Raw genomic sequence first — 18,205 nt, forward strand, 5'->3', positions numbered from 1 at the left:
TGAGATAAAGAATTTTTCATGTGTAAAACATGAAATAAAATGAACTCCTTATGTCAAGGAGTTTTAAAATGGAGCCAGGAGACCAAAAGGATCTAAGGTACATCCTCACCAGGCAGAATCATGAATTTTTGAAATGGGCCAAAACACAAATATTTCATGGGCTCTACGAGAACACTATTGTCAAGGCAATCGATTTTTACCTTCCTCTAGTGATAGCCTTAGTCATCAATCATGTTTCGCTAGCCAAAACTAGCTTCTATTTCCAACTCCAATTAATTTTTTAAAATATACATCTCCTTTATTTGCCTTTAAAAGCCCCTGAATTTTACTTCCCATTTAAGATACTCTTTGGGTCACTATCTGATTCTGTATGTCCCAAATTACAATTATTCTATTCCAAATAAATGATTCTTGTTTGAGTGTTGCCTTCTGGGTTTGCCTAGGTGGACATACTTTGTGTTGGAAGTGGGACCTGAGGCAATCGCACCACTGTAGGACTGGAGCCTCCTGGAGAGGTGTATGAGACTTTTGCACTCACAGTGTCAGTGAATGGCAGCTCCTCTCACCATGAGTCCTCTCAAGCACTGATATCCCCCCTTCTGTTTGAAGGAGTCACCTTTCTCTGAGACAAGGTACAGTTCTGTTTGTCCAGAGCAATCGCTGCTGGCAGGCTTCTCCTCAGCAGAACTTTCCCTGCTTGATGAGCACTCTACTTTTTTCTTTTTTTTTCATTACCACTGGAAGGGTTTCCCTGCTTGCTAAGTATCAACCTACTCTTTTCTGTGTGTGCATTTTTCCACATTATTGGACTGTCTTTTCCTAAGTCTCCTCTAGAGACTCCTACCTCAAGGATTCTAGCTAGTTTTGTACTGAGGAATCACAGTCTTTCTCTTTTAAATTTTGGTCCTAGTGGACTGAAAATACCTACCATAGACAATTTAAGACTGAACAAATTGAATGAGATCTTTAATTTCTAAAGAGTCGAGTACCACTTTGATACACTTGTAAATATCTGCAAAGATGGCAAAATCTTACTGAGCATGTTTCATGTCCTGATAGCTTGACTTGGTAACCATCAGGTTGAGGGTGCCAAAATATGGCTGGACAGAAATGTGTACTGAACATTTGCAATTAAGTTCCTACAAAACTGCTGCCAACCCTCCAGTACTTACAATGGCCATTATTAAGAATGTTCCAGTCGGATTAAAATCATTCACACGTAATATATTCAGTTCAGTCACTCGGTCATGTTTGACTCTTCGTGACTCCATGGACTGCAGCATGCCAGGCTTCCCTGTCCATCACCAATTCTCAGAGCTTGCTCAAAGTCATATCCATTGAGTCAGTGATGCCATCCAACCATCTCATTCTCTGTTGTCCCGTTCTCCTCCTGCCCTCAATCTTTCTCAGCATCAGGGTTTTTTCCAATGAGTCAGCTCTTTGCATCAGGCGGCCAAAGTATTGGAGCTTCATCTTCAGCATCAGTCCTTCCAATGAACATTCAGGACTGATTTCCTTTAGGATTGACTGGTTAGACTCTCAAGAGTCTCCTCCAACACTGCAATTCAAAAGTATCAATTCTTCGGCACTCAGCTTTCTTTATAGTCCAACTCTAACATCCATACATGACTCCTGGAAAAACCATAGCTTTGACTAGATGGACTTTTGTTGACCAGGTAATATCTCTGATTTTTAATATACTGTCTAGGCTGGTCATAACTTTCCTTCAAACGTGTAAGCATCTTTTAATTTCATGGCTGCAGTCACCATCTGCAGTGATTTTGGAACCCCCAAAAATAAAGTCTGTCACTGTTTTCATTGTTTCCCCATCTATTTACCATGAAGTGATGGGACGGGATGCCATGATCTTAGTTTTCTGAATGTTGAGTTTTAATCTAACTTTTTCACTCTCCTCTTTCACTTTCATCAAGAGGCTCTTTAATTCTTCTTCGCTTTCTGATAAGGCATATATCACTTTCACACATATACATTATCATGTGTAAAATAGATAGTTAGTAGGAAGTTGTTATAGACCATAGGGAGCTCAGCCCAGTGCTCTGTGATGATCTATAAAGGCGGGATGGGGTGTTGGAGGGAGGTTCAAGAAGGGATAGTTATATGAATACTTGGTCTGAGTCCCATTGTTGTACTGCAGAAACCAACAAAATATTGTAAAACAATTGTCTTCTTATTAAAATACATTTTAAAAAATGTAAAAGAGAGAGAGAGGGAAAGGAAATTTAGAAAAGAGTTTACTTAAAGGCAAAGTCTTCTAATTTCAAAATGGCTTTATTGAAAGTTTCATTGCAAAAAAAATAATAAAAAGGATAAGTGGTACCTAAAAAAAACCTAGTTCACTGTAAACAAAATCCACTAAGTTACACCCCATATCTAACTTTGAAGGATGGCTACAGTGTGTGCCTCTCTCAGAGTTGACGAGACTCAGGAATTATCTGGTAAACTGCTGTGTTATTCCCTTAAGCAACCGAGGTGAAATTAAAAATTAATAAAGAAAAAAAAAGAGAAAAAAATTAATAAAGAGAAACACTTCTTGATTTCTAGGAAATATTGAAATTACACTCCCGACTTTAAACCTGACTCAGAACCTGCAGATGGCATTCTGGAAAAACTAAAAGAAGCCCACTAAGGGTGAGAATTTTTATTAGAATCAGCCCCCCCTGCATTACTATATCCAGTTGAGGCAGGAAAATAAAGTTTCACATTTTTATCTTCCTTTTTTCCCAATCCATATCTATTGGTTATTGACCCCATTTTTTTTCTAAGGATTTCTCCCCCAAAATCGATTGCCTTCTTGCTTGTCTTAGTTTACATCCTAAGAATGAGAATTAGCCTTCTGCCTGCCTAGGACATACAAGTTATCTGTTATTTCATTTGTCTATCTTTGGGAGTGACTCTAGAATTTATAAAGATAATATATTTTGAACTGTTTTGAAGTGTTCAGTATTTCCCAAATATTTACTGTTTGGCTAAGCTGAAAATTGTCAGGGGCTTCCCAGGTAGCTCAGCTGGTGAAGAATCCACCTGCAATGCAGAAGACCCTGCTTGAATTCCTGAGTTGGAAAGTTCCCTTGGAGAAGAGATAGGCTACCCACTCCAGTATTCTTGAGCTTCTCTGGTGGCTCAGACAGTGAAGAATCTGCTTGCAATGTGGAAGACCTGAATTGAACATCCCTGGGTTGGGAGGATCCCCTGGAAGAGAGCATGACAACCCACTCCAGTATTCTTGCCTGGAGAATCCCCATGGACAGAGGAGCCTGGCAGGATACAGTTTCATGGGGGTCACATTGTGGGACACAACTGAGCGACTAAGCATGTCACCAAAAATGACAAGATATTAAAAAGAAATTTTAGTGTGACTTTGTAATCAAAAATTGGTCAGATTAGAAGCTGATATTTAGAGCCCTTCTCCTCTAGGCTAAATTACCCATTGGGGTGGGGCTGGGATGTCCAACATAGGTGAAAGCATGTGTCAGTCTTTTAGCATCAAGGTTATCACCTAACTCTTTGAAGAATTGGGAGGAATGGTCCTTATTTCACAAAGTCTTCCAAAGCTATAACTAAAGTTGAAGAGGCACTTCAACATTCCCAGAACATCCCCTATTTATATTAAAAGACTTATAATTCAAGGGTTTTCCCTATGTGTTGGAGATATAAAAGATTAACAGCATCTCCTCTGGAAACTCTCATCTTGACTAGGTCCAATTCCTTTGCTGACAAAGGTCTGTATAGTCAAATCTATGATTTTTCCACATGTGATCTGCATACAGTGACAATTTTACCTCTTATCTTTCAATTTGGATAATTTTATTTCTTTTTCTTGTCCAATTGCTGTGGCTAGGACTTTAAGTACTATGCTAAATAGAAATAGTGATAGTGAGTATCTTTGTCTTGTTCCAGATTTTAGTGGGAAGGCTTTCAGCTTTTTACCATTGAGCATTATGTTAGTTATGAGTTTGTCATGAATACCTTTTATTATGTTGAGATGTGTTCTCTATTTACTTATTTTATCATGTTCAGTTCAGTTCAGTCACTCAGTCGTGTCCGACTCTTTATGACCCCATGAATCGCAGCACACCAGGCCTCCCTGTCCATTAGCAACTCCCGGAGTTCACTCAGTCTCATATCCATTGACTCAGTGATGGCATCCAGCCATCTCATCCTCTGTCGGCCCCTTCTCCTCCTGCCCCCAATCCCTCCCAGCATCAGAGTCTTTTCCAATGAGTCACTTCTTCGCATGAGGTGGCCAAAGTACTGGAATTTAAGCTTTAGCATCATTCCTTCCAAAGAAATCCCAGGGCTGATCTCCTCCAGAATGGACTGGTTGGATCTCCTTGCGGTCCAAGGGACTCTCAAGAGTCTTCTCCAACACCACAGTTCAAAAGCATCAATTCTTCGGTGCTCAGCTTTCTTCACAGTCCAACTCTCACATCTATACATGACTAATGGAAAAACCATAGCCTTGACTAGACGGACCTTTGTTGGCAAAGTAATGTCTCTGCTTTTGAATATGCTATCTAGGTTGGTCGTAACTTTCCTTCCAAGGAGTAAGCGTCTTTTAATTTCTTGGCTGCAGTCACCATCTGCAGTGATTTTGGAGCCAAAAAAAAATAAAGTCTGACACTGTTTCCACTGTTCCCCCATCTATTTGCCATAAGGTGATGGGACCAGATGTCATGATCTTCGTTTTCTGAATGTTGAGCTTTAAGCCAACTTTTTCACTCTCCTCTTTCACTTTCATCAAGAGGCCTTTTAGTTCCTTTTCACCTTCTGCCATAAGGGTGGTGTCATCTGCATATCTGAGGTTATTGATATTTCTCCCGGCAATCTTGATTCCAGCTTGTGCTTCTTCCAGCCCAGCGTTTCTCATGATGTACTCTGCATAGAACTTAAATAAGCAGGGTGACAATATACAGCCTTGAGGAACTCCTTTTCCTATTTGGAACCAGTCTGTTCCATGTCCAGTTCTAACTGTTGCTTCCTGACCTGCATATAGGCTTCTCAAGAGGCAAGTCAGGTGGTCTGGTATTCCCATCTCTTTCAGAATTTTCCACAGTTTATTGTGATCCACACAGTCAAAGGCTTTGACATAGTCAGTAGAGTAGAAATAGATATTTTTCTGGAACTCTTGCTCTTTCAATGATCCAGCGGATGTTGGCAATTTGATCTCTGGTTCCTCTGCCTTTTCTAAAACCAGCTTGAACATCTGGAAGTTCACAGTTCACATATTGCTGAAGCCTGGCTTGGAGAATTTTGAGCATTACTTAACTAGCATGTGAGATGAGTGAAATTGTGCGGTAGTTTGAGCATTCTTTGGCATTGCCTTTCTTTGGGATTGGAATGAAAACTGACCTTTTCCAGTCCTGTGGCCACTGCTGAGTTTTCCAAATTTGCTGGCATATTGAGTGTAGCACTTTCACAGCATCATCTTTCAGGATTTGAAAGAGCTCAACTGGAATTCCATCACCTGCACTAGCCTTGTTCATAGTGATGCTTTCTAAGGCCACTTGACTTCACATTCCAGATGTCTGGCTCTAGGTGAGTGATCACACCATCATGATTATCTTGGTCATGAAGATCTTTTTTGTATAGTTCTTCTGTGTATTCTTGCCACCTCTTCTTAATATCTTCTTCTGTTAGGTCCATACCATTTCTGTCCTTTATCGAGCCCATCTTTGCATGAAATGTTCCCTTGGTATCTCTAATTTTCTTAAAGAGATCTTTCCCATTCTGTTGTTTTCCTCTATTTCTTTGCATTGATCACTGAGGAAGGCTTTCTTATCTCTTCTTGCTATTCTTTGGAACTCTTGTATCTTTCCTTTTCTCCTTTGCTTTTTACTTCTCTTCTTTTTCACAGTTATTTGTAAATAAATGTCAAATGTGTAAAATCCTTTTACTGCATCTATTGAGGTGATCATCCTGTTTTTGATTTTTTGTTGTTGCTATCACAGCGCATTACATAGATTGATTTGTATATGTTGAACCATCCTTGTTAGCTTGGAATAAATCTCACTTGCTCATGATGTAGGATTTTTTCATGTGTTGTTGGACTTCATTTGCTAATACTTTCTAAAAATTTTTGTACCTATGTTCATGAAAGATATTGCCCTATCATTTTCTTTTTTTGATGGTGTCTTTGTTTTATTTTGATATCAGTGTGATGGTGGTTTCAAGGAATATCTTTGGTAGTATTCCCTCCTATTCCATCTTTTAGAATAGTTAGAGAAGAACAGGTATAAATTATTTTATGTATCCTTGGTAGAATGTGCTTATGAATCCATCTGGCCATGGAATTTTGCTTGTAGGGAGATTCTTTTTTTTTAAACAGACTCTTTTTCACATCTAGTGATCTGTCTTTTCAAATTATCTATTTCTTCTTGATTCAGTTTTGGTGGGCTGATGTTTTCTTAGGTCAGTCTCCCAAGATATACAAATAAAAACAAAAATAAATAAGTGCTACCTAATCGAACTTACAAGCTTTTGCACAGCAAAGGAAACCATAAAAAAAGACAACCTATGAAATGGGAAAAATATTTCCAACTCAAGAGGAAACAAACCACCCAAGCAAAAAAAAAATGAGGAGAAGATCTTAATAGTCATTTTTCCAGAGAAGACATATCTATAGCCAGTAGGCACATGAAAAGACACTCACCATCACTAATTATTTGAGAAATGCACGTTTAAACTACAGTGGGGTTACTACCTCACACTGGTCAGAATTCCCATAATTAAAAGGTCTACAAATATCAAATGCCAGAGAGGGTGTGGAGAAAAGGGAAACCTCCTATACTGTCAGTGGGAGTGTAAGTTGGTGCTGCTGCTGCTGCTAAGTCGCTCCAGTCGTGTCCAACTCTGTGCAACCCCATAGATGGCAGCCCAATGGGCTCCCCGGTTCCTGGGATTCTCCAGGCAAGAACACTGGAGTGGGTTGCCATTTCCTTCTCCAATGCATGAAAGTGAAAAGTGAAAGTGAAGTCGCTCAGTCGTGTCTGACTCTTAGCGACCCCATGGACTGCAGCCTACCAGGCTCCTCCATCCATGGGATTTTCCAGGCAAGAGTACTGGAGTGGGGTGCCATTGCCTTCTCCAGTAAGTTGGTGCAGCCACTGTCAAAAAAAATTATGAAGGTTCCTCAGAAAACTAAAAATAGAATTACCATATTATCCAGCAATCCAACATCTGGGTATATAGCCAGTTCAGTTCAGTCTAGGTATATAGCCAGACAAAACTATAATCCAAAAAGATACATGCACCCCTGTGTTCATAGCAGCACTATTCACAATAGCCAAAACATGGAAAATTAAAATGTCCTTTGACAGATGAATGGATAAAGACATGGTACATATGTACAATGGAATACAACTTGTTCATAAAAAAGAACAACATGAATGCAACTAGAGATTATCATACTAAGTGAAGTAAGTCAGAAAGAGAAAGACAAAAACCATACAACATCACTTATATGTGGAATCCAAAATACAGTCGAAATGGACCTATTTACAAAAGAGAAAGAGACTCACAGACCTAGAGATCAGACTTGTGGTTGCCAAGGGGAAGGGGAGGAGAGGGATGAACTGGGAATGGGCATTGATAGATGGATACTTCTTCACTGACAATTGATAAACAACAAGGTCCTCCTGTATAGTACTGGGAAGTATATCCAATCTACTTGGAGAAACCATAATGAAAAAGAATATTTGGAAAAGAATGAATGTATGTGCAAAATTTAGTCATGATTTTGTAAAATGTGAGACTGACACAACATTGTAAATGAGCCATACTTAAATTAAAAAAAAAAATGTTCTATGAAAAAAAAGAAAACTGCCTTTTTCTCTGTTAGTTTTCCAAAGTGAAATTAGACAGCTTAATATAAACTATAGAAAAGTTGTTATAGTAGCTCATATTTATACAATCTCCATACTGTTGCTATATGGACCATTCAGAAAGTTTGCCAATATATCTGATGATATCACCTGGGGCATTAAAATTGCAAACCAGGAAAATGTGTTGGATTGCTCCTGCCTGCCCTCACTCCATCTGAAGATGTTTCAAGCCTGACATATAGAAATCTCAACTGACAGCTTGAGGACTCAGATATTGGGTTTGTAATTTGCTCCAAGCATTAATTTCTGTTTTTCTTTTGCTTCCCTCAGTGCTTGATAAACTGATAAGTAACCATAGTTATGTTATACTATGTAATATGTCACTTGTTAAAAAAAAAATCCAGTCTTGGGCTGCAAAGATTGTCTTTAACTGCATGATCACATCTTTGGCTTTTTCAGAATAATATGTGTCTATAAGAGACAAAAAAATCATCTTTGGCTTCCTAGAAGTCATTTGTCAAGTTCTGCCAGTAACAAACTGCAAAGTGAAGGAGTTCATTTATATTTAATGGTAGTTAATGCCCTAATAGAAGTTCCAAAGACTCTCTGTTCCCCATTCTGTGTATTTTCACTTTCTAGTCAGCAAAAAGTATGTCTATTTCATAAGGTTGTTATTAGGGTTAAATGTTAATATAAATGGGGCATTTAGTAACATATAAGGAATACAGTGAAAGTCGCTCAGCTGTGTCTGACTCTTTGCGATCCTATGGACTACACAGTCCACGGAATTCTCCAGGCTAGAATACTGGAGAGGGTCGCCTTTCCCATCTTCCCAACCCAGGGATTGAACCCAGGTCTCCCACATTGCAGGCAGATTCTTTACCAGCTAGCCACCAGGGAAGCCCAAGGAATATAATAACTGATATCTATATGTGAGCCATAATTAACTGCGCTCTGTACTTTTATGTATGTACAGACTTTATGTACTTATGCTACTTATACTTTTTATGCTATTGCTTACTCAGATCTTCTCCAGGATCGCTACAACTGTCAAGCTCTCTCACTGGTTGGAATGATAAATAAGGCTTATTTATCTAGGTGGCTTGATAAAGTTCCCAGTTTGGAAAAATGCTTGTGGATCACTTCTTGCCTGCCTCTTAACTGCTCAGATGTGGCCTAACCCTCATGATACTGACTTCTGTGGGACACGACTTTCTGGGACAGGTCCATCCCAGAGACATGAGACAAAGCAAACTTAAAATGGATCAAACTTAAAATGGATATTTTCAGAGAAAACAATGTTGACCAAATGAGGGAAATACGAAATGTGAAATAAAATGGTGTATGTATGTCAAAAGATTTAAGAGCCATTTAAAGGGTGGACCTTACCCACATTTTCATCAGGTGGAACCATAAATTTTGAAATGGGCCAAAATAGAAATATTCTGAGGCCTCTGAGAGAACATCTGCAACATCTAATGGTTAGGGTTCAGTCAGTTCAATTCAGTCGCTCAGTTGTGTCTGAATCTTTGTGACCTCATGGACTTCAAGACGCTAGGCCTCCCTGTCCTTCGTCAACTCCCAGAGTTTACTCAAATTCATGTCCATCGAGTTGGTGATGCCATCCAACCATCTCATCCTCCTGATGTCCCCTTCTCCTCCTGCCCTCAATCTTTTCTAGCATCAGGGTTTTATAAAATGAGCCAGTTATTCATATCAGGTGGCCAAAGTATTGGAGCTTCAGCTTCAGCATCAGTCCTACCAGTGAATATTCAGGACCGATTTCCTCTAGGATTCACTGGTTGGATCTCTTTTCAGTCCAAGGGACTCTCAAGAGTCCTCCAACACCACAATTTAAAAGCATCAATTCTTCCACACTCTGTTTTCTTTCCAACTCTCAGGTCCATATATGTCTACTGTAAAAACCATAGCTTTGACTAGATGGACCTTTGTCAACCAAGTAACGTCTCTGCTTTTTAATATGCTGTCCAGGTTGGTCATAGCTTTTCCTCCAAGGAGCAAGTGTCTTTTAATGTCATGGCTGCAGTCATCATCTGCAGTGATTTTGGAGCCCAAGAAAATAAAGTCTCTCATTGTTTCTATTGTTCCCCCATCTATTTGCCATGAAGTGTTGGGACCAGATGCCATGATCTTAGTTTTATGAATGTTGAGTTTTAATCCAACTATTTCACTCTCCTCTTTCAGTTTCATCAAGAGACTCTTTAGTTCTTCTTTGCTTTCTGCCATATGGGTGGTGTCATCTGAATATCTGAGATTATTGATATTTCTACCGGCAATCTTGATTCCAGCTTGTGCTTCTTCCAGCCCAGCGTTTCTCTGCATATAAGTGTACATATGGTGTACTCTGCATATAAGTTAAATAAGCAGAGTGACAGTATACAGCTTTGACGTACTCCTTTTCTGATTTGGAACCAATCTGTTGTTTCATGTCCAGTTCTAACTGTTGCTTCTTGACTTGCATACAGATTTCTCAGGAGGCAGGTCAGATGGTTTGGTATTCCTATCTCTTGAAGAGTTTTCCACAGTTTTTGTGATCTACACAGTCAAAGGCTTTGGCATAGTCAGTAATCCTTACTTTAACTTCCTCTAGTGTCAGTTTTCAGAGAAGGCAATGGCAACCCACTACAATACTCTTGCCTGGAAAATCCCATGGATGGAGGAGCCTGGTGGGCTGCAGTCCATGGGGTCACTAAGAGTCGGATACGACTAAGCATCTTCAATTTCACTTTTCACTTTCATGCATTGGAGAAGGAAATGGCAACCCACTCCAGCGTTCTTGCCTGGAGAATCCCAGGGACGGTGGAGCCTGGTGGGCTGCCGTCTATGGGGTCGCACAGAGTTGGACATGACTGAAGCGACTTAGCAGCAGCAGCAGTGTCAGTTTTATGGATCTTCCCGTGTTGCTCACTCGGTAAAGAATCTGCCTGCAATGCAGGAGACCCAGGTTTGATTCTTTGGTTTGGAAGATGCCCTGAAGAAGGAAATGGCAACCCACTCCAGTTTTCTTGCCTGGAGAATCCCATAAACAGAGGAGCCTGGCAGGCTATAGGCCATGTGGTCGCAAGAGTCAGACATGACTTAGTGACTAAACCACCACCACCAGTGACAGTTTAAGCAATGAATCATGTTTTGCCAAGAGGGACTGGGCTACCTTAGTGGCTCAGATCATGAAGAATCTGACTGCAGTGCAAGAGACCCAGGGATTGTTATTCTTGCTTGGAGAATCCCACGGACAGAGGTGCCTGGCAGGCTACAGTCCACGGGGTCATGAAAGTTGGACAGGACTTAGTGATTAAACCACCACCAACTTCTGCTTCCAACTACAATTTAAATATGCTCCAACGTAAATGCTTTTTAATGCAAACCTCCATCTTAACCTTTAAAAGCCCCTTCCTTTTGCTCTTTAGTGCAACAGGGTTTGGGTTTGTATATGAACCTGGCAGAAAGTGAAGAGGAACTAAAAAGCCTCTTGATGAAAGTGAAAGTGGAGAGTGAAAAAGTTGGCTTAAAGCTCAACATTCATAAAACGAAGATCATGGCATCTGGTCCCATCATGGCATCTGGAGCCCATTTTTTTGGGCTCGAAAATCACTGCAGATGGTGACTGCAGCCATGAGATTAAAAGACGCCTACTCCTTGGAAGGAAAGTTATGACCAACCTAGACAGCATATTAAAAAGCAGAGACATTACTTTGCCAACAAAGGTCCATCTAGTCAAGGCTATGGTTTTTCCAGTGGTCATGTATGGATGTGAGAGTTGGACTGTGAAGAAGGCTGAGCACTGAAGAATTGATGCTTTTGAACTGTGGTGTTGGAGAAGACTCTTGAGAGTCCCTTCGACTGCAAGGAGATCCAAACAGTCCATTCTGAAGGAGATCAGCCCTGGGATTTCTTTGGAAGGAATTATGCTAAAGCTGAAACTCCAGTACCTTGGGCACGTCATGGAAAGAGTTGACTCATTGGAAAAGACCTTGATGCTGGGAGGGATTGGGGGGCAGGAGGAGAAGGGGATGACAGAGGATGAGATGGCTGGATGGCATCATTGACTCAATGGATGTGAGTTTGAGTGAACTCTGGGAGTTGGTGATGGACAGGGAGGCCTGGTGTGCTGCGATTCATGAGTCGCAAAGAGTTGGACACAACTCTGTGACTGAACTGAACTGATGAACCTGTATGGCCTGAACTGCAATTATTTGACCAAATAAATGTTTTTTGTTTGAGTCTTGCCCTCTAGGTTGTTTTTTGTTGACACACAGTTTCGTGACAATATGGAATAGTAGAAAGGAAACAGATTTCTAAACCAGACCATTGGCTTTAAATCCCTTCAATCACTAGTTCCGAAAGAAGGAAATGGCAACCCAATTCAGTATTCTTGCCTCTTGGACAGAGGAGCCTGGTGGGCTATAGTCCATGGGATTGCAAAAGATTCAGACAGAATTTACCGATTAAATAACACAAAAGTAAATTTCTAGCAATTTGGGCTCTGTGGATGTACTTGGACACTAATACTAACCTGTAGTTTGTTGTGAAAAGAAAAGATACAAAGTGAATTCATTCAGTAAGTGTTCAGTAAAGTGTAGCTGTTATTATTCTCAGAATAATTCCAAATACACTCTCTGGCTTAGGTTTCCAGAAATAAAGCTTTTTAGTACAGACAATATATTCACGGCACTTAGGGATAAAGTAGCACAAATTATTACCATTATTACAATTATAACTCATTTTTAAAAGAGTCCTCAGATAGATCACTTTTATAATGTTTTCCTATATGCCAGCTTACTTTATGCTTTTCCAAACCATACTCTCTCTCCCCTTCAAGCAAGTATTCCACCAACTTTCTACCTTTTGTTATTCAAACTATTCTTAAAAATTGACAACTTTCACAAGATATTTTCAGAAGAATAGGAAGCTACTGGTAATGCACTTCTTACCTCCTTTGCAAAGATATATCATTGAGGATGCAGATTTAACAGTTAAGTTTCCCATGCAGTTTGAGTTGAACTTTTAGAGTATTTAAATGTGTCATTTGATAAAATAATTTTTCCTAGAACTAATAGCCCACTCTGCTTTCAATATTTGAGTTTATAAATTTGAGTGACGGTATGTAATATTCTAATATCAACTGCATTTATAATTAATTTCATAATGGGGATCCCTATTTTATACTTGCTCTGTAGGAAAAACTCAATTGTTTTTATCAAAGATTTCACTTTGTCTTCAGTTCTGTTCAGTTCAGTCACTCAGTCGTGTCCGACTCTTTGCAACCCCATGAATCGCAGGACACCAGGCCTCCCTGTCCATCACCAACTCCTGGAGTTCACTCAAACTCATGTCCATTGAGTCGGTGATGCCATCCAGCCATCTCATCCTCTGTTGTCCCCTTCTCCTCCTCCCCCCAATCCCTCCCAGCATCAGAGTCTTTTCCAATGAGTCAACTCTTCAAATGAGGTGGCCGTGGTACTGGAGCTTCAACTTCAGCATCATTCCCTCCAAAGAACACTGAGGGGTGATCTCTTTTAGAATGGACTGGTTGGATCTCCTTGCAGTCCAAGGGACTCTCAGGAGTCTTCTCCAACACCACAGTTCAAAAGCATCAATTCTTCAGCGCTCAGCCTTCTTCATAGTCCAACTCTCACATCCATACATGACCACTGGAAAAACCATAGCCTTGACTAGATGGACCTTTGTTGGCAAAGTAATGTCTCTGCTTTTCAATATGCTATCTAGGTTGGTCATAACTTTCCTTCCAAGGAGTAGGCGTCTTTTAATCTCATGGCTGCAGTCACCATCTGCAGTGATTTTGGAGCCAAAAAAAGTAAAGTCTGACACTGTTTCCACTGTTTGCCCATCTATTTCCCATGAAGTCTTAGTAAAATATTAAAGCTCTTGATGGTTACACTTCATTATTTGACAACAAAGAGGGGATTAGGGAAGAGAGAATTGAATTTTCCAAAAAGTTCTTTTTCATCAATGTTCACCATAATACTTTCTATTCATAACTTTCTGATTCTTTGAAATGATGACAGGTTTATATTCCATTGTACCCACAAACTGAAATTCATGAATATGTCATATTGCCTATTCACTCTTTTCATATTATTCTGTTATATAATAATTAAGGTCTATTTCCTGAAGCACTTCTAAGCTAACATTCCTTTTTTTATTATTTGAGAATATAACAACATATTTCTGTCAAACATTCGTATTTATCAAATGTTAAACCACAGCATGATAAAGATATCAATATGTTCCATCCAAAACCAGATGCATTAAGCATTATTTGATATAAAGTTGACTATTTTGTTGCATTTTGTTTAAAAAAATGTAATAATTATTAAGTATACTCGGGGATGTCTATAAAAATCATAATTAAGATAGAACCTCAACATTTTGAAATTCATTTAAAATATTTTTATCTTTTTTCTTTTCTTTTGAAGCTACACTTTAAAGCATTTAAATATCACACATGAAAATGGGTCATAAATTGGCATGGATCCAATAGCCAGTCTATACAGCAGGTAACTGAGCCAGGACAGCTGGAGCAGCACAAAAGGAAGGGACACATCTCAGCAGAAGGCTTGGCAACGTACAGAGGAACGTTGCCCAAAGATAATGACGCAATGAGACAGAGGAGGTAAGAAATGTTCTTGTTTGATTCAAACATCATCTTCTGTCAGCAATTCGTTTGAGAGTCCAAGTTACCTTAATAAATGTTTGCCAATGTTAAAGATTTGGCTTTCTTGACTAGATGTCTGAAAAGATTTTTTCTGGTAGCTATAAGGCCTGGAAGAATCCACTTGCAATGAAGGAGAGGCAAGAGACCAGGTTCCCTGGATCTCTAGGTCAGGAAGATCCCCTGCAGGAGGAAATGGCAATTTATTCAGGTATTCTTGCCTTGTTCCATGAACAGAGGAGCCTGGCGGGCTGCAGTTCATGGGGCTGCAAATAATCGGATGAGACCAAGCACAGCACGGAGCACAAGGCCTGGGTAAGATTTTTTTTAAATTGTGGTCCTTATCAAGATTATCTGTGGTGGTTTATAATCTCTTGAATGGCTGGAAATTGCTGCTTTACTGGTTGTATAATCTCTAATGACATGTTTCAAACAAAAAACTTTTCAGGAGGGTCTTTAGAGGTCTTGATCCTAACTTGAACATTTACTTTTTTCTTTCCTGAAAAGACACATAGGGCAACAATGAGGGGTGTCATTGTTCTAAAATATTTATTTAACTGAAATCACTGTATTAGTGCACAGTTACATCAAATCTGTTATGTTCTTCCCAAGACACACACTGAACAAAGAAAAGTAATAATTATTTATTAATTTGTAAAACCCTTTGTAAAACGTGTAGGGTCCTTTCAAGATATTACTGACTTCAGATTTGACAAACTTTTCTGAGCTTTCAAATGTTATGATAAAAAAATAATGACTGAGTGAATTTAATGCAGCCTTTCAGTCTATGATAAAACACCACAGATTATTGTGAGAGCATGTGTTTGCACACATGTGTGAATTTTCATGTTTGAATATTCTATTTTATTTCCTATAGCGTGAATTCAATTACAGGGCAAATAGGTAGGTGATCTAATGTACTTGGTAACTTGGTGAATGTATATAATTCTACTTATAATTTTGTGTAGGTTAATCACTATTTTAAAGTTATACTAATATTGTAAATGTGGACAATTGTAATAAACTTAAAAATACATAAGATACTAAAGGAAATTAACACACATTTTTTAGTTATTTGTAACAAAAATTGATTTTCGTCAAAGAAAATCCTACCCAAATAAATGGTAAAATTTTACAACAAGAATATAATCCGTACCCTGATAAAAGATTATCATTGCTGACTACCTGACTAACCTTAGAATACAGTTTATAATCTTGATTTTTCTCTCAGAAAAGATCTGTCAGAACGACAGAAAAGATGTGTCAGAAGTAAGAGTCACAAAATCAAATTATCCAAGTAGTGATGGTTGATTATGAAGATAGACATAAATTAAAGAAACAAAGGAAATCGTGACAGCAGCCACACAGCTAGATCTTAAGTCAAACAGTAGGATGAATCCCTGCCTCTCAACACACACCAGGAAAGACCACAAATATTGTGGTAGTGCTATTTTGTCTGTCATCTATAAAAAAAAAGATATCTGCTCTTCCTTATTCTCAAGACTGTCATTCGTTCTCAGTACTCTGCTATTCTACTTTAATTTCTTCTTTTATTTTCTATATCTTCTTCTACAATGACTACCATTCTTTAAAAATAATCTCTATATCTCTGGTCTGTCTGAAATTTGAACTCCTACCCGAGTAAGATGCTTATTAGTTCAATCAGTCATCATTCAGTATAGAACTCACTATAGAAGTAAGGTACAGCATTCACACGTGAGGTTATCTCAAAAATTAGAAGCTTTCCACTTTTTCTAACCGTTAGGTGCATGGCTTTTGTTAGAGTGATCTATTGGTCAATAAGTTGAGGCTCATGAAGTATAATCACATGATGCAAAATTAGATCGATTTTTCTTAGGTGTCAATAGCTGCAACCACTTTCATTAGTAGGAAATTAGAGATCCATTCTGAAGGAGATCAGCCCTGGGATTTCTTTGGAAGGAGTGATGCTAAAGCTGAAACTCCAGTACTTTGGCCACCTCATGCGAAGAGTTGACTCATTGGAAAAGACTCTGATGCTGGGAGCGATTGGGGGCAGGAGGAGAAGGGGACGACAGAGGATGAGATGGCTGGATGGCATCACTGACTTGATGCACGTGAGTCTGAGTGAACTCTGGGAATTGGTGATGGACAGGGAGGTCTGGCGTGCTGCGATTCATGGGGTCGCAAAGAGTCGGACACGGCTGAGCGACTACACTGAACTGAACTGAACTGAGAGATCCAGAAGACACTTAAGAGTTTTCTCAACTTCTCTCTGTGTACCAACGAAACTCACATATACTTGTTCTTTTCCACACTTGCATTGTTCCTTGTGTACACATAAAACAAAAAAATATTGTGTCTGTATAGCAAGCATTGAACTAAATATTGAAGATAATAGCACTGAAGAGAATTAGCCCATTCCTTACCCTTACAATGTGTACACTCTAGTGGGAAGGACTGGTATACAACTAGTAAGGCAGTTGATTATTAAAATTATTCTACATTTTATGTTAGATATACATAATATTTGGAGAGTATACAAAAGGAAGAAGAAAGATTTTTGTGTGGAAGAAATTTTTTTTAAGGTGAGTTTTGAAGAGCTATAGGGGTTAGGTAAGGAATGACATTTTTGAGTGAGGTCAATAGGAGCAAAGACCCTAAACAAGGAGGGACAGTTGTTACATCAAAATCATTGAGAAACAAAGTAAAGATCATGATGAGAAAGGCAGAGTGCACATGTAGGTATTGTGTGTTTGGAAGTGTGTACAAAATGCTGATGTGAAAGAAACTAAGTAGTCAGAAGACAGAGCACACTGAACATGCCATTTAGATGATGCAAATGATTTTGGATTTTTAAACTACCAGTAACGCCTTTAGATAATTTCAAGCAAGAGGAAGATATGAACAGGTTTATACTTAAAAAATCAAAATAAGAAAAATTAGAATTGATGAAATTCTATTATCTAATCAACAATTCATATTCAGATAGTCCCAATAACATTTTTAGAGATATTTTCCTCCTATAACTGTGATTTAATGAAGGGTCACACATTGCAGTTAGTTTTAGTATCTTATTTCCCCTGAATTTGGAATAGTTCTTTATCCTTTATTTGGTTAATTTTGCTTTTTTTTTGTTCTTATTTTCAGGTTTTTGAAAAAGATTAGAATGTCCCTCAGTTTGGGTTTGTCTGATGTTTGCCTATGTTTAGTTTCAGGTAATTTATTTTTGTCAGAAATGCCACAGTCATGATGTTTTCTTCTCTTTTTTATATATATATTTCTTTTTTTTTAAATTTCTGAGTTGTATTGTATTGCTCTAAAGGAACATCTGGATGGTTATACAATATTCTTTCGCATTCAGTTTTTTTGTTGTTGTTGTTTTTTTTTTTACTTTACAATATTGTATTGGTTTTGCCATACATTGATATGAATCAGCCACAGGTGTACACGTGTCCCCCATCCTGAACCCCCATCCCACCTCCCTCCCCATCCCATCCCTCTGGGTCATCCCAGTGCACCAGTCCCGAGTACCCTGTCTCATGCATCAAACCTGGACTGGCAATTCGTTTCACATATATTATACATGTTTCAGTGCCATTCTCCCAAATCATCCCACCCTCTCCCTCTCCCACAGAGTTCAAAAGACTGTTCTGTACATCTGTGTCTCTTTTGCTGTCTCTCATACAGC

This window comes from Bos grunniens, chromosome 29 (assembly GCF_055505025.1).
Source record: "Bos grunniens cultivar Pamir isolate PY7600 chromosome 29, Bosgru_T2T1.0, whole genome shotgun sequence".
NCBI classification, from domain to species: Eukaryota; Metazoa; Chordata; class Mammalia; order Artiodactyla; family Bovidae; genus Bos; species Bos grunniens.